This window comes from Lutjanus erythropterus, chromosome 23, assembly GCF_056507025.1.
Source record: "Lutjanus erythropterus isolate fLutEry1 chromosome 23, fLutEry1.hap2, whole genome shotgun sequence".
NCBI lineage: Eukaryota > Metazoa > Chordata > Actinopteri > Lutjaniformes > Lutjanidae > Lutjanus > Lutjanus erythropterus.
The window spans coordinates 16,844,081-16,867,967 of NC_139339.1; the positions used below are offsets into that span (position 1 = coordinate 16,844,081).

The 23,887-nt window shown below is 39.3% G+C and overlaps 1 protein-coding gene across 1 annotated transcript in view; it reads left to right on the top strand.

Moving 5' to 3' along the window:
* pea15 (proliferation and apoptosis adaptor protein 15) overlaps positions 1-23,887 on the top strand; it is a 59,283-nt gene that overhangs the window by 14,406 nt on the left and 20,990 nt on the right. The window contains exon 2 of the mRNA XM_084711971.1: positions 4,255-4,333. The gene's annotated coding sequence lies outside the window, so the exon portion shown is untranslated. The remainder of the gene's footprint in view (positions 1-4,254; positions 4,334-23,887) is intronic.

The following is a 23,887-nucleotide window of genomic DNA, read 5'->3' on the forward strand; positions in this document are numbered from 1 at the left end:
AACTGACTGGAGCTCAAAGGAGAAGTTTTCTTTTTATACTTTTATCTGAAATATTTAACAGTATTATTTATTCATGTATTTAGTTATATTTATGAATAGTCTCATAACCTTTTATTATTCTTTCAGTTTCTGGTCTCCATAGATCTTCAGATTACTCTGGCCAACATCTAAAACCTTTAAAATATTTGATTTAAGATGATCTGAAATAGATAAAAGCAGCAAAATGCTCACAGACTGTGCAGCAGGAAAGAGATGTGGGAAGGCTTGTGCTTGTACTACACTGATACTTGTTTCCTAAACTGACCTCTGGATGATGTGTTATGTTGCGTGAAAGCCTCCTCAATATTAGCTCAATATTGGAGCAGACTAATCAACTCTACTCTATTTTACAAAGAACCTCTTAGTCATCGCAGCTCTGCACCTCTTGTCACATTGTACACGGTCTCTTTGTGGTGTTTTACACTGAGTTTGGACAGATGGGAAAGGAGCAAGAAAGCCAATTTCACTTCAGCGTTATGCTCATGTTCCTTTTTAAAGACCTCACACGGCATCTAGTCTCACATTAGGAGGACAACAAGGATATTTAATAGAGCAAATGGATCTTTAATGGCTGCATTACATAAGCAGTAAGTGAATCCAAGCAGTGTCGGTGATGAAAGTTGCATTTCAGCCATGGCACTGATAATTGTCGTAAGAAGACGGAGCTGTGAGCTGTTTGGTTGCTAAGGCGAACTGTGCCCTGAACCAAGGAGCCAATTAGCAATCTTTCATAATGATATCCTGCTACTGCCACATCTCGTAATAATTCCCAGTCAGTTCACATGTGGTGGTAATGATATGGTGAAAAAGCAGTAATATCCTTGAGGTTGTTCTGCACTGTAATTGTGGGTACTTTGATGGCTGCTCTTTATGTAACTTTACTATGTACTACATACCAGAAAAATAATTTCTCAAAAGATTAAACCCCCCCCACCACTCGCTGAATTTTCCTCTACTGCCACCAGCAGTAGTTCTGTTTTATTGAAATTTCTCAGAAACCTTTGGACAGACTGCATTACATTTTCTGCAGACATTCATAACCATGAATTATGTATCGCACTGACTTTATTGATCCCAGACCAGCAGGCTGACATTTGTGGCTTTGAGTGAAATGCCTCAACAACTGTTTTGATCGATTGCCATGAAATTTGGTGCAGATCCATATCCATGTTCCAGGCCTGAGATCTCCGAGTTCATTTTCGATTTCCAAGGGGTGTTATCAACAGGTGCAGACCAAAATGTCTCCATGCTAAATGCCATTTGAATGGACCTACTACTAATCAAAGCATCAAAATGTTTGGCGTCGCACAAGTAAGATGAGGTGGTGCTTCATCTATTTTTCAGCATGAAAAAAATGATATTGCCATAAAAAAGTCTCAATACTTCAAGTTATCAATTTTCTTTTTTAATATTGCAATAAATACCGTCTTCTGATCTTGGTTTTATCATATCTATGCAGCACCCCCCATTATAAAAGGGATATGATAGGCTGTGTACAAGCCAGAGTGTTTTCATTATGAATTAAAAGGATATTCACATTGAAAAAAGTAAAATTAAATACAAATGAATAGGGCTGCAACTAACAATTATTTTCCTGATTAATTGATTAATAATTGTTTGCCTATAGAATTTTAGAGAATAGTGTAAAATGTTGATCAGTATTTCCCAAAGCCCAAGATGACATCCTCAGATATCTTTTTTGTTTTACCACAGCCCAAAGATATTCAGTTTACTGTCACAGTGGAGTAAAGAATCCAGAAAATATTCACATTTAAGAAGCTGGAATCTTTTAAAATATTACTCAAACCGATTAATCAATTAATTGTTGGCGATTCATTTAATAATCAATGAATTGTTGCAGCTGTACAAGTGAATAAACAAACCTATAGATGTTTTTGCAGGTGGCAGTAAAGTTCTGCACGGTTTCAGTTCGCTTACAAAGAAGTAGATGCAGTGTGATTGGCATTTCTGCTAAGGGCACAATGGCCGTCCTCGATTTGAGACAGCAGTACTCTGTGTTTGTGTGCTACCAAAGTGAGTGCATAGTGTGCTACATGACACTGTACCAACAGAAGTACCTGACAGGCTGAGACACATATAGTCTTGTTCAACAGAATGAGAGGCAGCTCTCTCCATTCGTTGGTCAACAGGTTCCAAGCGCAACACGGCTTTAATAGTCCGGCTTTGCCAACGGGAACACTCACTTAACTGTGAGTTATTATCTCAATAATGTGCAGGAGAAATAACCAGACTGCACATTGAGTCCAGCAGTGAATTCATCTACTGTTGTGTTATTATAGAAATCCATAATGGAGCCATCATGTGAAGAGGCGATGAAGGCATGCAGGTAAAATACGCCAGTTAGATGCCTAACATCCCCCTCGATGTAGGGTGATCGACTGAGTTTCATTTCCTCTGAATTGCACCCATCTTCCTCGCTGGTACCGACGTGCTTAATCCACTAATGGAACAATAGAGAAGACTGAGCGATGGAAAGAGAGACGGAGACAGTAATAGAGGAGGAGTTGGAGGCGGCGAGGAGGAAGCAGACGAGCAGTAATCTGAAATTTTGAGTCATGCCTGGAGTCTGAAACTGGCTGAACAACTTGTTTAATCTCTAATGGACTGTTTGGGGACTCTGGCCCCATTTATATGTGTGTGTGTGTGTGTGCACGTGTGTGTGTGTGTCTATGTACGTGTGTGGGGGGGTGTTAGAGAGGGGTCAATGGCTCTAATATAGACAGCCATTCCCCACAGTCCCTGACCATTTGACTCCACGTCCCCGTTAGTGAAAGAGAAGGGGAAGCTGCCATTAAAGATTGCCTCTCCTCTCTGTGTGTGTGTTTGTGTGTGTGTGCATGTGCGTGTGTGTGTGCGTGCATGCGTGCGCGTCTCTTCTCCCCCTTCGGCTCAGATGATGGCTGTAACTGACGATGACTCAGACTACACCCCACCCCTCCCTCCGTCCTCTCCTTCCTCTTCCTTTCCCTCATCCTCCTCTCCTTCCTCTCTTTCTCTCACCTCCTCTTCCTTTTTCCCTTCTGTCTCCCTCCTCCCTAGTTTTTTTTTTTTTCCTTAGGATTCATCGTAGCAGCAGCTGCAGCTCTTGAGTTTCTAGTGGCAGTTTTTGTAGATTAAGGCTCAAGGTATAGATGTACTCTCCTCCCATGTCCCTTTATCTTTTTCTAAAATGCTGACAGTTCAAGATCAGCAGTGATCCTTAATTACTTGATTGAAAAATATCCCTTTTTGCCCTATTTTAAAGGCATAGTTTGCGTTGTGTTGTGGGATTGAATGAGGTAGTTATTGATACTTGGTGTATAATCTACAGTAGATGTTGGTCAACATGCCACCAGTTTGAAGAAGCAGCAGAACTAGCATGAAAGCTAAGCAATGAAATGCTGTGGACATCGTCAGCAGCAAAGTGTTTAGCCACTTAAAAAGGTCTATATGTAAAAAAAAAAAAAAAAAACATGTATAAGCTTACACTTTATGCAGAATATTTTCATCGCTTTACTTTGCCATCAGACAGACTTTTCTGAAAATGATTGTACAAATATCGCTTTCTCCAAAACCAACCAAACTCAGGCAAAATCAGTCATTTTTACCATGCAGAACACAGGAGTTGCTGGTCTACAGCTGCCTCGATTTTTGTTTGTTTGTGTTATTATGTGATTTTGCCAATGGAGCCAATTAGCCAATTAGCAATTTTGCCAGTGGAGTTTGGTTGGTTAGTAGAGCGCAATATTTGGCTTGCATTATCGTAGTTTCCTGTCAGTAAAGGCTGTTTGACAAGGAGTTTAAGATAATACCAGTACACTTAAGTATCACAATAATGTTTTGTGATACTCCATCAATTCTCAGATCTTGATGCATACAAAGATTTGTGGCAATGTTTCATTTTGTGGCACAAGATGGCAGTTTTTTCATCTACCTTCACTGTTCTGATTGTGTAAAATTCTAAACTTTTAACTCAAATGTTGGTATGATATGGGTTCTTTATGCTATGACAGAGCAGTATATCACCTTGCTTAGAGTATTGCAATATATATTGAATTGTGACCCGTGTATTGTGATATGCATCTTATTGCCACATTCTTGCCAATACACAGTCATATGTTTGACAGTAACTTACGGAGCGGAACTGATAGAAAATATTTTAAATATAGTGTACACTTAAACTGGTATTGATTTTTTTTTTCTTTTCTTTTTCAGGTGGACCTTTTTTTAAGTGGCTTACCTTTTGTTGCTGACCCTGTCCACGGCAGTACCGACCGACCGGCATCTACTCTAGGTAATACACTGACTCTTGATAAGTACCTCATACAATGTAACATGAAATAACACAAACTATCATTTTAAAATAGTTGAAGGAGATCATTTTGTCACCAGCAACAGGATCCTCCAAATCTGAAAGATTACAAAACATTATAATCAAGGTTATGTTCATCTGTCAGGATGTTCGGAGACACTGTGCCTATAAAACCTGCATTTTTTTTCTTTGTCTTTAATTTCTGCTCTTAATCAACCATGCTGTATAATTATATCCTTATTTGGGGGCTTTAAAAGCACATTCATTAACGTTTCTAACTCAAGAAAGACTTACAAGTCCAAATCTGGGCCATAAAATGGTTACAATGAATTAGACAAAAGTCAGTACTATTTCAGACTCATAGTCTTTAGAATAAAGAATCGAAAGAATGAAAAAAGACCATCGGCACAAATATTTGCTACTTGACACTGAAATTCAAAAGCCTATATTAGTCCTTACAATATTACAATATTATCAGGTATGTTGACTATGTGGCGGCACAATATTTTCTTTGATAAGAAGGTTGTAACAGTAGACAAAAGGCAGAATGCAGGTAACTCTGTCTAAGAATATAAGTTATCCCTGTGGCTGGTACTTCTGAGTCCAGCAGAAAATTACAAAAACAAAGAGGTATAGAATTGTTATTATGTAATCCAAAGTCTCATATATGTGTATGTGTGTGTGTAAATGCATTTTTGTGTGTGTTTATGAGGCGACACTAAAAACCCATCAGAGTAATACAAAAAACAAGCAGGAAAGGATTACAACATGCCAGACATCATTATGCTGCAGGATTTAATAAAGCAGAGTATGCACATGTGACATACAACCGATGGTTTTATTCCTAAATGTGTTTTTGAGATAAAAGGATTAAGGTCAGTTTGTCTCAAGATTGCAGTTTAAATGTTTAATTATGGTGCATTACAAACCAATGTTTTCCTTGAGAACTCAACTGAACAAAAGCTAATATAGTGCTCTACTAATGGATGCGGATGTTAGTCACATTTTACCTCTTGTGCAGAAATCATAATTTAGTGGTTTCATTATCTGGATTTTGTGTGTGTTTCACATCTTTTGTACCATTACTGTTTCCTTCAGGAGAAATAAGCCAAGTAAACCCAATGATATTTTACTGCACAAGTGTATGGTATGGTGAGATCTCAAAAAGAGCTTTGTCTAAGCCAACATCAAGCAAGACGGTGAAAAAAGCTGTTATCTCCAACCACAATTTATCCAACAAGCTAAAAAGTCACCTGAAGTTGTTGATTGTTGTTGTTGAAAACAGTTGATTGTTGAGTCTCATCTCCAGGATGTGACTTGGGTTTTGTTTGAGTCCCTGAGTCCTACCAGACAAGCAGCCTGCGCATATTCAGCAGTTTACCGAGGGTATCATAAGTAAGCACAGGCCGGCAGATATAAGCTGTGTGTCGTGAAGCAGATACCTGAAAGTACCAGTGTACTAGTGAGACCAAAAACTCAGTAGGAAACAGTTTTCAGTGGTGATAAGTAGGGTCATATTCTCATAAGACTCAGCACAATATGACTTATTTTTGCGTCCAGTGGAGTTGCCCCCATTAGAAAGAATGCAGGTTTAGGACACGTCTGCATTGCAAACAACTAACTAATTATAGATTACAAAATTTAAAAACCCAACACTGACTTTGTTGTGCAGATCTTGTTACAACCCTCTCCCCTCCCGCTGTGCTTGTGAGGGAGTAAACCAGCTCTTGTGCAGAACTGCAGAGAGGGGCTTTCTGGCTTCCTCGTCTAAACAGGTCAGAACGGGGCGGAATAACATTATTACTTTTCAGCGACAAATCCTCTCACACATCGTGGCTCCTCTGCCTTTCTTGTTGCACGGAGCCTGAAAATACAACAAAAGGCAGTTTCTCCTCCTCCCACTCCTCCGCCACTTCCAACGCTGCTGCCACCTTTACTTTCTGCTCTTGTCAGACACTGGAGCTGCATGATTACAGCAACACTCTTTCTGAAGTGTACTTTATGTAAGGCTGTGTGGTCAGTGTGCACGGACACCAGTTTTGTTGGGTTCTTTTTTTTATGATGAATGTTGCGATCACTGTGCCTGAACCTCTACATGTGTGTTTATGAGCACCAGGCTTGTGGGGGTAATGGAATACATTTAACAGGATTACATAATTAAAATACACAAAAAAGAACAGACAGAACAGAACAAACAGAAGAAAAAAGTAATCAGATGACAGATATTTGGGAAAGATGGGAATTATTAGCAAGAATACAATTTTAAAATACATTCTGACTTTGTTGGGTACAGAAATCAACCTGCAACATTAGTTACACTAGCCAACTGCTAATGCTAGCTACACAGACCAAACACTGATGATTATTGACGATAACGCTATCCAATTTCTTGCTTCTTATGGCCGATACAAATAAGGTAACAGGTTATTTCACTTTTTTTTCTTTTAAAGTTCATATTATCTTTAATTTATGAATGACACAGTTAGCTACACAGACCAACCGCTAATGTTAGCTATGTAGAAATCCAATTAGCATGCTAGCCTGTCTGCTACTAATGAAAAATATGTTGGTACTCTATGGTAATAAAGCATTTTATAAGGCTGAGCAATTTGAGCACATTTGGTATTGGGGTAATCCAAAAGGAATGGAAAATAATCAAATTGCATTATTTTAATATTGTGATACTTGGATTGCCAGCTGTGTCAGAATACATTTTTAAAGTAACTCTCCCAACCCTGCTGAGCACATGCTGCCTGTGTCTTTTTCTATGTTTCATGAGAACATGTACAGTACATACGTCAAGTGTTTTTCTGGAGATGCAAGCATTCATGTGGGTTGATGCAGGCGTGGGTGCTCTGGCCTGTTTATCCTTGTGTGTGTGTGTGTGTGTGTGTGTTTGTAAGTGCGTGTGTCTGCAGCTGTGGCTCTTGTCCACTGTGTGAGGCGAGGTTATGGCATCCTGTTCCTTTTCCTCGCTGCCTCTCCATCTGGAGCAGAGCCAGCCTCAGTGAACTGTGCATTACAGTGGGATACAGCCCCATTATCACTGTGGAGAATGCCGGCATCCGGACTGAGGCCTGCTGTGCAACTGTGTTTCTGTGTGTGTGTGTGTGTGTGTGTGTGTGTGTGTGTGTGTGTGTGTGTCAAATATGTTTGTGTGTGCAAGTTTGTAGCTCTGTGAAACGATTTTAAAACTGAATTTCCTTTAAATTTTGTTTAAAAAAAAAAAAAAAGTTTTGCTAAAATACCCTGACCAGTGGTGAATGTTCTTGTTTATGTTCTTGTATTTCTACATTTGTGAGGACCAAATGTCTTAACATTGATGAAAAATTGTGACAGAAATTAAGATAATTTGTGAATTGGTGGTAGAATTAGGATAAAGTGATATTCCACCCAGTGTGTACATATTGAGTATCAAATAATCACCATCTGTAGACTTGGCTGTGGTCAGTGCTGAAATAATTAATGGCCATCAGATCTGATAATCAGTTAACTGTTTAAAGGTACAGTAAGCAATTCTGTTGATGATAGTTGATAATAGAGCTGTGACGATAGCAGGATTACCGCGGCCACGTGATGCCTTCCGTAGAGTTGAGCTCATTAACATCATCACTGTACATTTTATTTTGAAGGGTCAATCTCATGTTGAGCGCATGGATCTATTAATACATGTAAGGATCAGCGCCGTCACACACAAGTCAAGAACACAGCCTCTGATTTGTTGATAGACTCAACCAAAGACATCTTGAGGTTGCCAGTGGACGACTAATGACATACTAACAACAACAACAGTTTTAAGGTGGAAAAATTGATAAATGACCATAGAAGACATTTCTGTTGGATTTATCATTGCTGATTTATTTTACCACACTAGCCTTACCTTTACCTCAACATTAGCCTTTCCTGTTAGTTTCGGAGCTAACCCCATCACTTTTCTAGCAGTTTTTAATTTAATTTTTCTTGGTCTTGAGAAGCTGCAGCATTTAATAATTGATCTACTGTAACCTGAACTGTACATTTACTGCCACACTGAAAGTTCACTATGAAATTTAAGTTTCTGCTCCGCCATGAGCAGCATCATCACTTGTCTGCTGCTTGCTCTCCTTCCACTTACACAGTTGCCCTATTCCTTAAAGGAGTTATGCTAAGCTTATAATTCAATAAAGTCTGATAAAACGTGATTATAAAGGCAGTAAACCAGCATCCTGTGAAAATATGTTGCTTTGTCACTGCGGTAAGAAAAAAATCCAGATCCTGGCGGCCCTAGTTGATTGTTGAGTCTCATGACTTACTGATGTTTTATGAATGAGACTAAATCAACTATCTTATCGATCAGTTACCTTTTAAAATTCTTCTTTGAAAAACAGTCTATGTGGTATCAAGTGTGATATAACAGCCGGTAAGATGCACTATGTTGTTTTTCTGGAAGGGTGCAGAAAATTGCGATCTGAAAAGTAATTAGTTACTAAAGCTGCTACAAATGTAGTGGACTAAAAAGTACAATAGTTGCCTCTGAGATGTAGTGCAGTAGAGGTATGATGTTGCATAAAAGTGGAAATACTTGTGTAAATTACAAATACAAGTACAGTACTTGAGTATACATGTTGCATTCCAGCACTGCTTTTTTCCATTTCCTCCCTGACAGATGAAACAACAGCTGCTGTAAAGGCAGTGATAGGCAGGCTGAACAGACCCTGTCGCAGGATAACACTCCTGCATATGCTTCACACTCGTAAATACCACAGGCCAACAATAGGGGAGAGAGGCATGTTGTCCAAGGCACAATGTTCACACGTCGATAACAGCTTAGAAAAGGTGAGAATGTGTATTTGTGCAGGTGTCTGTCAAATACAGACTAGAAAACATACAAATCCACCCACACACTGGGACAATATGCAGCAGATGAAGTGAAGGTTGGTAGCTGGAGATGTCTTTGTTGTATCTTATTCAGAATAAGCTGCTTTTTTTGCTGCATCCCAAACAGCCGAACAAAACTTTCAGCAATGCATCAGCTCACTGGCATGATATGCAAGCACGTGAGGAAGAATTTTCTTTCCCGTCTTGTCCAAATGCTCCAGCAGCGTTTTTCCATCAAGCCATTTCTCCATCTGGGATCAGGCAGGAGCCAAACAGGAACACTTTTTTTTTTCTTCCTCTTTTTTTGTTCAGTCAGCGGCTTGAAGTTATTTATGCAAAGGTGCTGTGTGCAAAGTGAGTGGGAAACGAACCCTGCACCATCAAAGTCAGAGTGGGCCTTTTATCAGTGTTGCTTTGCATGTCTGCATAAGTGATTTTGACCCAGTGAGTGTGTCAGTTGGCCCCTGTGCTTGTTTCTTTGCCTTTGTTTGCATATTACTCAGAGAGAGACAAAGAGTAGGAGAGAGGGAGTATACTGTATGTGTTGTGGAGGTGTTGGTGTTGTTTTCAGTGTAGAAAAGCCACGTCATGGCCGAGGCTGTACTCCCAAAAAAGTTGGGACGTTGTGTAAAACGTGAATAAAAACAGAATGCAGTGATTTGTAAATACTTTTCAACTTGTATTCAATTGAATACCGTACAAGGACAGGATATTTAATGTTCATCATATTAATGGCTGATAAACTTGTTTTTTGTACACTGATTCTGAATTTGATGAATGCAACATGTTCCAAAAAAGTTGGGACAGGATCATGTTGACCACTGTGATACATCACTTTTTCTTTTAAAAACACTTGAGGAAGTTGAGGAAATGAATTGTTGAAGTTTTTAAAGTTCTTACTCTTACTTGATTTGCAACTTCAGGTGCTCAACAGTTCAGGGTCTCTGCCGTTTTTTCTGCTTCGTAATGTACCGCACATTTTCAGCTGCAGGCAGGTCAGTCTAGTACCTGAACTCTTTCACTGTGAAACCACACTGTTGTAACACGTGCAGAATGTGTCTTGCTGAAATAAGCAGGGATGTCTCTGGAAAAGTCTGGATGGCAGCATATGTTGCTCCAAACCCTGTATGTACCTTTCAGCGTTAACAGGGCCTTCACAGATGTGACAGTTACCCATGATGCCATGAGCACTAACATAACCCCTATACCATCACAGATGCTGGCTTTTGAAGTTAGCTCTGGTAACAGTCTGGATGGTCTTTTTCCTCTTAAGCCCATAGGACACGGCATTGATGATGTCCAAAAACAGTCTTGGATGGAAATTGATGGACTCGTTAGACCACAGCACACTTTTCCAGTTTGCGTCACTCCATCTCAGATGAGCTCAGAGAGAGGTCTGCAGCGTTTCTGCATGTTGTTGATATATGGCTTTCGGTGATGATGTTATTGACAATGTTTTTCCAATGTTTTTCCAAGCCCATGCAGTATCATTTATAAGTATATATCCCTATGTAGGTTTTAAAGTAGTGCTGCCTGAGGGGTCAAAGGTCACAGGCATGTTGGATTTTGGCCTTTGCCCTTACATGCAGAGATTTTGTAAATCTTAAATAATATTATGGATTGTAGATGGTGAAATCTCTAAATTCCTGCAGTTTGTGTTGAGAAATGTTGTTCTTTAACTGCTGGGCGGTTTGCACACAGAGAGTTTCCTGACCACATCCATGCAACAACTGAGCCTTGTCAGGTGTTTTTGAGCCAAGGGTAAAAATCCTGTTATAGTAACTTTAGCGACATGCAGACAGACTTTGCTGATATTTTTGTCTTTGACTTAGAAATTGTAAATGAATACGAATGCTGTACATATATTATTTGATAAAAATATTAATATTATATTCTGCTTTCATCCATTTTTAGATGATTACTACAGCTTTGATCAGGAGTCAATAAAGGAATTGTATAAATAGCAAAATTGATATTGGTTTTCATCTTCTGGAGCAGGCATGACCAATCAAAACATTCAAATTAAAGAGGATTAAAGAACAAGTTTGACACTGAGGGAAAAACACGTCTTTGCCAAAAGTTAAATATGATGCTATCACCAGCAGGACTGGAAATCGGGGTAAACATTTAGCCTGGTTCTGTCCAAGGGGCAAATATCTGCCTATCACAACCTCTACAGCTCTCTAATTAATGTGTCGTTATATTAACTTGTGGTTTGACAGGAAGTTTCCTGCTGGAACTGTTTCTTTGCTGGCATCAGTTTAACTCCCAGCAAAGAAGTGAATTTTGGGGCAAAGTTGAAGTTAAAAAGTCTGCTGATCCCAGTGGAGTGGAGTCTTGGAGGAAATGTTGCCTGAGAGCTTCAAGTTAGGGAAGAAAAGTCCCTAGTGATCAATGGCAGGGAACAGGAAGTAAGTCTAAATATGTGGCCAAAGAGTATTTTCAAAGCCTTAAACATGTATTATACAAATGAAAACATAGTTGCCTAAATTAAACCTTTTTGCAGACCCTTACTGTTAATATCTGACATTGCTCAAAGAGCAGGAGAGGATATTTTTAGGCTGAATCATGTAAAAGATGTGACTCTGGATGAAACCTGGATATTTTCCACTTTCACATTTAGACCAAAATAATAGTCTGACTTTCAGAGTTTGTTGATTGACATCATTTTGATTTTCAGAGAGTGATGTCTCGGAGGAAGATTCAAACAAAGACCAAGAGGGCAGAAGATCCAGTTTGCGTACAACAGATTGTATAAGATGTTTGAAGAGTCTCGGAGAGAGAAACAGGGAAAAAATAGAATGTGTGAGATTATGTGAGCAGAGCGACGGGGAAAAAAGAAATGTGATAATAGGAAAGAATGAGAGGGAAGGATGGAGGTGGTGGAGATGTTCGGGGGGGTGAATGGAGGAAGCAAAGCAACAAGATGGGGGTGTGGATAGTTTGGAAAAGGTGTTGGAGACTGTGAGGATGTGAGAATAGAAAATGAGACGTGTTTGACGTCACTTTAAGTGTTGCATGTATTTTTCTCTTCACAGACAAATTGTTGAAAGGCTGTCACACTTTTTAATGGTCTTTAAATGTAAAGTCTTTGCTTCGCTTGCCGAGACTTTTCCAAGTGGAGAGATACCACTCGCATGTTTGGATGCTAAATAAGAAGCTGTAACGAGCAGCTGTTTAGCTTAGCATAAAGACTGGAAACAGGTGGAAACGGCTAGTCTGACTCTGACAGAGGTAACAAAATTCGCCTACTAACACCTTTTAAAGTTCTCAGATTAGCACCTTATGTCTTGATTGTTTGGTCTACACAAACACCGAGGTGTAGAAGTGACAATTTGTGTTTTTTAAGGCTGCAACTAATGATGATTTTCAATATAGATTAATCTGTTGATCATTTCCTTGATTGATCAATTAGTTGTTTTGCTCAGAAACTGATGAAAAATGTTGATCACTGTTTCTCAAAGCCCAAAGTGACATCCTCAAATGTCTTTTTTTTTTCTTTTTTTTGTACATAACCTAAAGCGCTGTCACAGGGGATTAAAGAAATGAAAAAAACATACAATATTCAGAGAATTTTGAATTTTTCTCCTGCTTAACAAAACAGCAATGTTCGTATTTTGACCAGGGAAGACAGATGGAGTAAAAGAAGCCTTTTCTGTTAAGCTGGAATGACCATCCCTTAACAAAGGATTACAACAGAGCAATAAATCTGCCACATACAATGCAGTCCTAAAGTTCACTCCCCGGGCAGATGAACACCCATCTACACTCATGTTACCCTAAAAACTATAAAACCTATTATTGAGCAGGAGCACCCGTAACGTCAATCATTTCCCCCTGGGGATCAATAACGTATTTCTGATTCTCATTTGTGTGAACATTTGGGTTTACGGAAAGGTACGTTATTTCACGGCTTTTTTTTTAACCATTTGGGTTAAGATGACTGAACTTGAACGCTAAAAATAAAATTAGCTTTGACGTGAAGAGCGAGAGCTGCTGCAACAAGCTGACATTAGTGCACACCATCCTGGATTAGGAGCGTAGCCCAATTCCTTTACGAAATAGAGCAGTGTGTAATGTGTGTGTAATGTGCGTGTGGTGTGCAAATGAAGGAGAACGAGGAGCAGATCAGAGCAGTGAGCTGTCACTCTGGCAGAAAATGTACAGTTCGGGTCAGTTTATCAGTTAATTCAGCTTTTCAAGACTGAGAAAAGTTATTTTTCAACTGCTGGAAAAGTGAATGAGGTTATTCTTAAAATAAAATGAGCAGAAGAAAGGCTAAGCTAATGCTGAAGCTTGTCTTGTACCTTTTACAATGTCTGCTTGGGTGCAATCATATCCCTTTCATAAGCTTTTTAATCCAGCCTTGAACTGTGATGTGATAAATCTAACACTGAATGTCTTCTATGATTATTTGTCAATGGTTGTTGTCATTAGCATGTTGTTAGCTGCCCACAGGGTTGTACAGAAAGGCACAAGATGTTTTTTGAATTTCCAAGATAGCATAAATATACTTTAAAAAGGAAATTCAGTTGTAGGATCCTCTTACATGTGACAAACATCATTAATATGTGATGCTTGGTGTATTTACTCAGAGATTATGGGTTTAAAGAACCTCATTTCCTTCACCTTGTCTACTTCTGCTTCGTTTAGGCTGCTTTGCTGTGGTTACATTTAGGATTGAAGGAGGCATAATCAGCTTTTTAGGAGAAAATTAATGTCCCTGCTCTGCTTCCTGTCCACAGAGTATTAGTTCCTTTCACCTCTTTCCTCTTCAAATGATGAATTTGTTCTGTGAACTTCAACCCCTCGAGGAAATGAGGTGCCATTAGAGTGACTGCTCTGCCATCTGGCTCTCATCTTCTCATCAGGAGACAGGTTGTAAAAGCGTCTTAAACACAAGTCAGAGCTCACTGAAACTTACAACAGGCTGCTTCAGTTCAACAGCTCAATGCCGCCTCGTCCCTCTTTCACACCCTCTTCCTCCTCATCATCCCCCTCTTTCTTGCTCCTCTCCCCTCGGGCCTTTTCTGTGCTTGTCTTTTTAATTCTGTGCTCATTCTCCTGAAACACGCGCAGCCAGACACGTCATCAGCTGATCATCAGAAACCAGCCAGACTCCTGTCTGATTTTCTTGATTACTGGACAGCCAATCAAAACATCTGACAGTGTTTCCCTTAAGGCCGCCTGTCGCTGAATGTTTTTGGCTCGCTTATCTGTTTTCCTTCTCGACTACCTGGCCACCCGACTATCTGGCTTTCTCGCTCGTTTTCACACATTACAGGAAACATTTATCATCTTGATTATGTTGTTGAACACTGGGATCATGATTTGAAGAGCAATAAAATATGTTTTGTGAACATTTTGGATCTTAAACAACCCTTTTCTGTGTTTTAGCTCTTAGCTACAAATCAGTTGAGCCCCATAACTACAAACCACCAACCATTTTTTTTATACTTTTATACCTAACATTTTCCCAAGGTCAGGTTTGTGGAATAACGGATTACACGTAACACAATTACATAATTTGGATACAAAAAAAGGTAACTGTGTTCCAGTTACAGTTACAGATAAAAAAAGACATCATCAGTTTAGAGGTACATTTAGTAAAATGGGGAATATTAGAAGGATACAGAAGGATTAACACACAGCAAGTAGTCTGCAGTCCAGCAAATGAATAGTGATTTTCTTACAAGAACAAACTCTTCTTGCCCTTGTATTTATTATGAACTCATTCTTTTTTGCAGTCTTATTTTTATCAGCACACACACCAGGACCTTTATTTGGATAAAACTTCAAATTATCACCAAATGACATGACTTTTGTTCATGGAAACACAAAGCAAAGATTAAGGATTTCTTTTGTTTGTTTGTTGTTGATTTCTGTTGGCTTTGCTTGCAGTCTGTGCCAGATTTAACGTGGCCTGTGGATGAGTTAACCCCAAGTCTCAGGTTTTATCCAAATGTCCCCGGTTCCTGTTTCAGGGCTGAAACAGTCCAGCATCTTGAGCCTTTTGGCCACTTGTTCCAGCATTCAGCTCAGCTGCCCATTTCAAACATGACAGCTAGTTGTTAAAAGCCTGTTACTACACAGCAGGTCACAGGGAAACAAATGGCATGCAATTTAGTGTAATGCTCCTCGACTCAGTCTTTCATTTATTATAAGAACAAGTCAGAAAGATGTTAGTCACGCAGTCTGTTATTTGTGGTGTTTATGGTCTTGGATGGACATGGAACGGAGAAATGGTTATGTGTCTAGCTTGGTTTGAGATGGCTGAATTAGCTTAAAATATCTGTTGTGTAACATATCATTGTGTCCTTGACACCTTCAGTATCTTCAGGTGACTAATACGTTAGTTGGATAATTCACTGTTTTTTCTCTGTGTTGGTTGATATTGGATTAGCATTTTTACCAGGGTTAGCCAACGCTTGGCCACCGACTGCGTCCAAAATTTCTTACCAACATGCTATTTAGCTCACTTAAACAGTGTGTGAGATTTATCAGTCTGTCCAAAACCTTAGTATGAAACCAATAGTGTGTGAACTGCATAGAATTTAAGGGAAAATATTTCAGTTTGGAAGTACTGTGGTACAGTACAGTGTAACAGGAAGGATAGCAGATGTGCTTCTTCTGAGACACACGGACAGCGTTAAATGCCCTGATGACAGACTGACAGGCTGAAGGTTGTAGGGACAGGTTTGCAAATAATTAACAATGATGAAATTGAGAAGTTTTGAGTTATTTTTTTACAACTGAAATTAAATTTTTGTTAATACAAAGAGTGAAATACCACAAAAAGATACTGTACTGAATTCCATGGATTCAAATGTGAACGGTACCCAACCCTACTCCAACACGTTTCCGTGCACCGCTGCACACATGCTTACAAAAGCCCTCAGTGTGGTTTTGATGAAGGAGCAGGAGGAAGAGCTGAAGGAGACACAGATGAGGAGGGGAGATATTTTTGACTTCGCAGCAGGATGTCTGGAGAGGCTGACGTCAGCTCGTGATTTGCACCTTTTGTCACATTTTGCCTGGAAGTTTTGCTCAAAACGATGTCGCTGTTGCAGCCTCGCTCGTGCACAAACACCCAAACAGACCAGAGAGACACACATACACATTGGCAGTAAAAAAACAAAACAAAACAAAACAAAAAAAAAAGAAACTCTTCCATCCTCATTTCGTCTCCACACACATTCATGCATACACACAGCCGGCCCCTCCTCTCCTCATCCTCTCTCCTCCCAGAGGCACAAAGATATTTTTATCTTCCATAAAGCCCAAACGCTAATGAAGCATCGACGACACAAATACATTTCCATGATTTTTTAAATCTGGTTCCCTACCACCGCTGTTGTGACACACTGCAGTATCTCCGTCTGCTGTTGTGAACATAAACTGTCACAGTGCTTGAGAGTCAAGACTATATTAGTTGTGTCTGATGCATTTTGAATGAAAATTGTACATTTGAAAATAGCCATTTAATCATGTACTCAAGATTTATAATCTCATTAGGTGAGAGAAGCAGCGAGGTGCAATGATTCCACTTATTTCCAGTCCATTTACTTGTTTCAGGCATTTTTGTGAAACAGTTGACAGCACCATAAAACAAGAACCACAGCTCCTCCAACACAATGTGACACTTCATTCAAGGGAATTCTTGACATGCATTTATTCGCATTGTAAATGTGTGAAAGTAATCAACACAAATGCCAAATTTTGGAACACAAGGTGTGAAAAACTGAAAATAAAATCATGTGGTTGGATGAGAGGGTAGCAAACTCAAGTTTTAGTTGCATTGACTTTGTATATCTGGTAGTGTTTTGGGCTGCATGACCAGGATCTATATGAACAGGTGCAGAAATAAAGGAATACACTCCGTCATCTTGTTTATGGCTGTATCATAAGATTCAAAATGAAATGAGACATATATGTGAACATGGACACACTCTGAGATTATGTTATTGCTATCGAGAGATGTGCTTTCAGTCTGCATGATGCAATCGACTGTCATCAAGCCGGACGTTCAGAGGCAGTTGAACTCGCAGGCTGCATGATATCACTCCTCTTCAATGCTATCAGATTAATGCTGAGGCGATGTGATATACCTGTTCTCTGGTAATTTATTGTTAGGATTTATTTCAGATAATCCTCTGCAAACATACAGTATGTATGATGCAGTGCTTCGCTGTTAAATGTAGTTGTTGTGCAGGCAGTGGATCTGCAAACACAAATACAGTCTTTTGTTTGTGTTGTGTTTATCGTTGTGTTCACTCAGTCAGTCGGCCGATGACTCCTCAGTGTTTTTCAGTGTCTCACTCCATCTTGTGCAGAATGTGACAAAAAATACAGATGTGCAGGAAACTTTGAACACAATTAGCTTGTATTTTAATAGCAAATGATTACCAGAGGTAGACTGTTGTTATGTGAGAGTATGCTTTTCATACATTGCTTTAAAAATTGTGTAGCAACAAATAGGGCAGTGCATAATGTGTATGCAGCGAATAAGTGAGGTAGAACAAAAAGCAGTGATGTTGCTGCTCATAGCAGAGCAGACACTTAGCAGTAAGTTGTTAGTCTGGCAGTAAATGTAAACTACAGGTTACAGTCTTAATAAATGTTGCAGCTTCTGAAGACCAAGAAAAAAGCTGCCTGTTATTTCCCAACATCTGGAAAATTGGCAGGGTTAAGTCTGAAATAAGTGAAGCAGGAAAGGCTAAGCTAAAATCTGTGATCTTATCCCTTTCAGAACTTTGTAATCCAGCCTTGAACTGCAGGGTCTTTTTTGGAGACATGATAAAATAAATCTATAATGATCAATCCAACACCCTCTGTAGATATTCGTCTGTTTTTCTGTCTTGAAAACATTGCTGTTAGTGTGTTATTAGCTGTCTGCTGGCAATCCCAGCGTGTGTTTCCGACTTGCCAACCAATCAGAGGCTGTGTTCCTGCCATGTGTATGACACTGCTGATCCATCTGTGTTTTAATGGATCAACGCTCATGATCTCAACGTGAGATTGGTCCTTCAAAATAAAATTTGTGGCGGTGATGGTAATGAGCTTAACCCTGGGTTAAGACGGTTATCATCGCAGCCCTAGTTTGGTCCAGAAAATACTGAAAAATACCCACTACAGTTTCAGTTGACTGATTCGAATGGTTTGTTTTGTCAAACAGGCAAAAAACTAAATATATTCAGCTTATTATTGTAGATATCAACCAGCAAATCTCAAGATTTCATAAGCTAGAACCAGAGACTGTTTTGTTTAGTTTAATTGGACCGGCAGTTAAAAACCCCACAAACGTTATTTAGAAAAGGTGTGCAACTCATTTTAGCTCTGGAGCTCTGTTAAGAAAAATGTCCCTAAAAGCTCCAGCCAGCAACACCTGCATCATCAAAACAAAAGGAAATGACATAACTAATAGCAGCACCGGCAGCTTAAAACCACCTCGAAGCATAAACAGCTTGTAATGCCTGTTGACTGTGCCGACTTATCAGGTGCTGATGGTTACTGACTTGCTTATGGTAGCTTAACCGCATGGAAGCAGGGTTTTTAATGGATTAGGGAATTAAACCTGCGTAGAGGTTCGGCATTGTGGGTGTGCGTTGCGTGACTGCACACTGTCGTCGTCTCGTTTGTCCTGACTGCTGTCCCTGCGGGGTCACCGAGTCGTGAGGTTTGTCCCAGAATACACAGGGCTTTGCTTTGATTAGAGGAAGTACAAAGGGCCGTGTATCTGTGTGTGTGTGTGTGTGTGTGTGTGTGTGTGTGTGTGTGTGTGTTTATACATGTGGAGGCTCGATAACTAACTCCTGGTATTTCTGCACACACTCCAACCCATCTACCTTCATCCCCCCATGGTCAGTCTTCTTCATGTCTCTTCCTTTTATATGCAGCCGGTATCTCTCTCTGCATCCCTCCACACCACATCTGGTCTCTCACTCGGTTTCTCTCTGGGTTTAGTCGCGGCCATCTGGTCTTTTCCTGCAGCCACGATGAAGCGTTTGCCATTTAGAATTTAGATTAAGCAGAAGGCAGCTCCAGTGACAGGGGATGGACCAGCTCACTCTCTCTTCATCACTGTATGTCTCTTGCCCACACCGGCACATGCAGCTGCTCGTATTCGTACAGTTATTCATGCATACTGTTAAAGACATATTCAACCCCTGTACAGGCATGCAGACCATGAGCACTTCATAGAAACCACTAAGGAATTGGCTGCAATGATAAATGCTGCAAAACGCTCAATATTTTATGTACTGTAGATGCATGGCTGTCCTGTACAGAAGTAAAAGGCTCGTTTGCAGACTAGTATGCATCTGTGACAGAGGTGTCAAAAGGACACACAGTCCTTACTCAAGTACCGATACCGTGTAAAAGATAAGAGGCTCTGAATGTACTTAAAATATAAAAGAGAAAAGTTTCCCTCTTTGTGTTACATCTTGTTTCTTTTTCCTTTCCTTTTTACTATTACGTTTTTCATCTTGTCACATCTCCTTAGTCTTGTAGGTTGTTTCCATCTCGTTACGTCTTTTATGTCACTTGTTATCTTGTTTGGTCTTTTTCTTCGTTACATCTTTTTCATCTTTTACGTTTTCGTCTTGTTACATCTTTTACATTATTTGTCATCTTGTTAAGTCATTTTCATCTTGTGACATCTTTTATGTCTGTGGTCTTCAACATCTTGTTGTGTCTTTTTGTTTTATGTTTTATGCATCTTGTTTTATAAATCTTGTTACGTTTTCTGTCACATTTCCATCTTTTGCATCTTGTTACTTTTTTTTGTCTTGTTGTGTCATTTACTTCTTAAGCCATATTGAAAAATTGTTATGAATCACAATACTATTACTGTTTTGTATAATTTCATTTCTATTGTTAATTATATATAATATTTTTGGCTTATTTTCATCAATTTGGGTCGTTTTTTGAGTAATTATTGGGCTGGAAAACATCAAACTAATCAACCCTGGAACCCATGTGGTAGACAGATCAAAACTGTATTGTTGCTCGGTGGAATCAAGGCTTTTCAAGGAAAAAGGTCCAGGTTTAGTTTATGTGACTAAAATGCGGTTAAGGTTGGGGAACATTCATGATGATTGCAAAAAGAAAAAAGGATGTTGACTCCTGGATAGAGGCTGTGTCTGCACAGTGAATATGAAGCTACAGTAAGCAGCTGGCTAACTTAGCTTAGCATGTATTTTGAAATGGTCCTGCTTATAATCCCTATTTTACTAAGGTATCTGTAATCTATTCACATCTTTTTTTAACATATAACTGTAATGGAAAGCAGTTATCTTTTTTGTTTCATAATTACATAATCCTGTCACATGTAATCTGTTACTCCCCAAGCCTGAATATCATGTCAGTGTTTACAGCTTGTTCTTCAGTCAGACCTGAAGTACAAAGAAATATTTGCCTAACCCTCATGTCATCAGTGAGTCCTGTATGTTCAATTTGAACTAATAATGCTACCGTGGTGTCAACAAAGTCTTGTATGTGCAGCCTAAACGTGCATCTTATTTCTGAGAACATGGCTGAACAAATGAGAGCCACTGTCTGCAGAATGTCTCTCCATGAAGCCCTGAGGGGAAGAGTTAGAGAGAAGAGAGAAGAGAGAAGAGGGTAGTGTTGAACAATGCAGAAGGGATTAGCTCCAGTTTTAATTCCGATGCCGAGTCCAGCTGCTGCTTTTTTTTTTCCCTCTTCTCCTTCTCCTTCCATCCTCTTCGCTCTCCCTTTCTCCCCTTACTCCCTTTTTCTGTCTGTCTCTCTCTCTCCCTTGGCGGCTGCTGTTTTTTCCGCTGTCCTAAACCCGGGGCCAGGAAGTGTGTCCATGGTGACGGCAGGAAGTAAAGCCTTGGCTGGTCAGTCGCAGCCAGGTCTCAAACACAGCACACAAACACAGCGACTGAAGCTCCTTGAAATATCTTGTTTTCTCTCTCATTGAAACCCTACAGTTTTAATGTATCCAAAGCGGCAATATAATCCTAGTTTTATCTATTATTTCTCTTATTTTGTCATGAATCACAGAAGAAAAACAGGCAAATGTGTGTTTGAGAAAGACAGCATCTGCTTTTACTAATGAGTCAGTCCCCGTCTGTACAGAACAGCACATTTTGCTCCATCTCTTCCACTGCTGAACAACAAATCCAGGTCTCTTTTCTTTTTTAGCAAGCACTCGCGCTCCACATTTTCATGCATTGTATTTATTCCAGTGTGCACCCGGCGAAACACTCCGATTTAGTTGCTGAAAGTCTCCCGCGGTGTTTTTCTCCCTCTCTTTCAGTGACCTTTACCCTCTGGCTTTACGCAAGCTTGTGCCAAAAAATAAGGGGTATCTGTATGCAGGACACATCCACACAGTGCCCACAGAGTGTGAGCGTGCGTGTGTGTGTGTGTGTGTGTGTGTGTGTGTTTGTGTGTCACTTGGGAGGATGGATTGTTGGCTCTGCCTACACAAACTCCTCGCCGATGTTCTTCTATAGCTCAGAGAAAAATGAGAGGGAGGAAAACACTAGCATACATGTAAACACACAAATGGCAGTAATTACATATGTGAATATGTCAAGTAAATACAAAGATTGTCAGGTATGTCATTCATATTAAAGGAATAACCATAAATCCGTCCCATTAAAGGTCCAGTGTGTTTGGATTTACAGGGATTCATTGGCAGAATATGTCAGAAATGGAATATAATATTCATAAGTGTGTCTTCATTGGTGTATAATCACCTGAAAATAGGAATAGTCAAGTTTTTGTTACCTTAGAATGAGCTGTTTATATCCACAGAGGGTGCAGAGTCTCCTCTGTGGAAGTCGTCATGTTGCAGACAAACCAAATGCTGGCTCTAGATACAGTCACGTTTCTTGCAAGTTTCACAAGATAAGATAAGATTTAAGTTTGTATATTTAACCTTGTGTAGCCATGATGTTGAAGCACAAAAAAATAATCACCGGCTGTACAGGTTGTGCAGGGGTTGTACCCATGGAAAGTAGTTCGATGATGTGAAGTGGTGTGGGATCATGGGAATTATCATCACTTTAAAATGTTTGACGACTTTCTTCTTCTTTCTCTGATGAAGCCAGCATATTACGTGTTTTCTTGTAAGTTATAGCAGCTAACAATGGTTAGCAGAAAATGCACCCTTAAATTGAATAAAGTACACATTGCTCTGCATTTAAATATTTTTGAAACATTTGGTATAATTTAAGTATACAACTAACTACTTATAGCTTTAAAGTGATCACAATGTGATTTTTGGTTGTTGTTTTTTTGTAATTTGTGCCAAACAAAGATTTTTTTTAGTAAGTCTGTAGAATAACATTTGTTGGCCACGACATTTCTGCACCACAGTAATTAATTCAGAGTGGTATTTAGACATCGATTTAGCCTTTAACAAATATTGCACCTCATCTGATCTGGATATTGCATTGATTTGGGTAGTCCGTACTACAATTTAGATTAAATTCTGATTAATTCTTCAGCCCCATTTGTATCAGCTGATATGCAAAGTTCAGGTATCGGAATTGGCCACTAAAAGGCAGAAATGTTATTGGAACATCCCTAAATTTTAGGGACAGTTAAGCCTTTGGATTAGTTAGCGTGAATGGGAAAATGATTGTGCAAAAAGTGCCTGTAGTTAAATTTCAAAGTATAATTTTCAATGGAACCAAATTTCATTCATTTTTTCATGAGCAGGTGTAACAACATCCACCAAGGTTCACCATTAGCTCTCTTCAGGAAGCACAAAGTTTCAATCAGCTCTGCATTCAGCTCATAATCATGTTTCATTCAGACTGGACATGAGATGGTGTGAAGGTTTGATTGATAAGATAAAAGAACTAATTCTATGAGAAGTGCTTTAGGTCAAATTTACTTCCCTTTTGTGCGTAAAATCTATGTTGGATTTTACACAGTAAAAAATACAACCAACTGAAAGTCGAGGCCAGTTGCATAGTAACAGTGTCTTCTGAGGATTTAAAGGATAAGGCTGGCGTTATTCCATTTTTTTATTGACCTAAACAGTCTAACCACAAGCTCCACTCTGTAGCGGGTTTCAGTCGTATTACAGGATCTTCCACAGCAGATGGTGTTACCCAGTTGTCATGGAGATGTTAATTTTTTTTTTCTTCTGAGTGCTTTTCAAAATTGAGAAATGTTTTCTTGTGTGTGTCAACAGATTCCATGAAAAGACTGAAACCCACAGCGTATTTGTCTCACTTTCTAATATCCTGTCTTTGGCTCTCTAAGCCCATTTATTGCTGATGATGATTAAAACACTTGCAAAGGGTCACACAGCTCTAGTTTATTTTTTTATTTGTTTTTAAGGCTCCGTAATATGCTGAAACAGTTGGGAACTGATTTTTAGTAAACATAACTCAGACAGGAGTAGATTGTGCACGATGGAGACTATTTTTAGCCATGGACTAATACACATTTGGTGTTTTGTAATAGTTTTTGGACAAGGCACAGATGAAAAAGCTGTATCAGGCTAATATTTTTTAGCAAGTTTATTGTATTACTGTTGTTTATTGTTATTTTTTAATCTTTTATGAGATTTGTCTGCAATAAGAAAGTGGAATGGCTGTAGGGTTGACAGTGAAATATCTCAACAAATCTTGGGTCAATCGCAATGAAATTTGGTCCAGACATTAATGTTATCCAGAGAATGAATGCCAC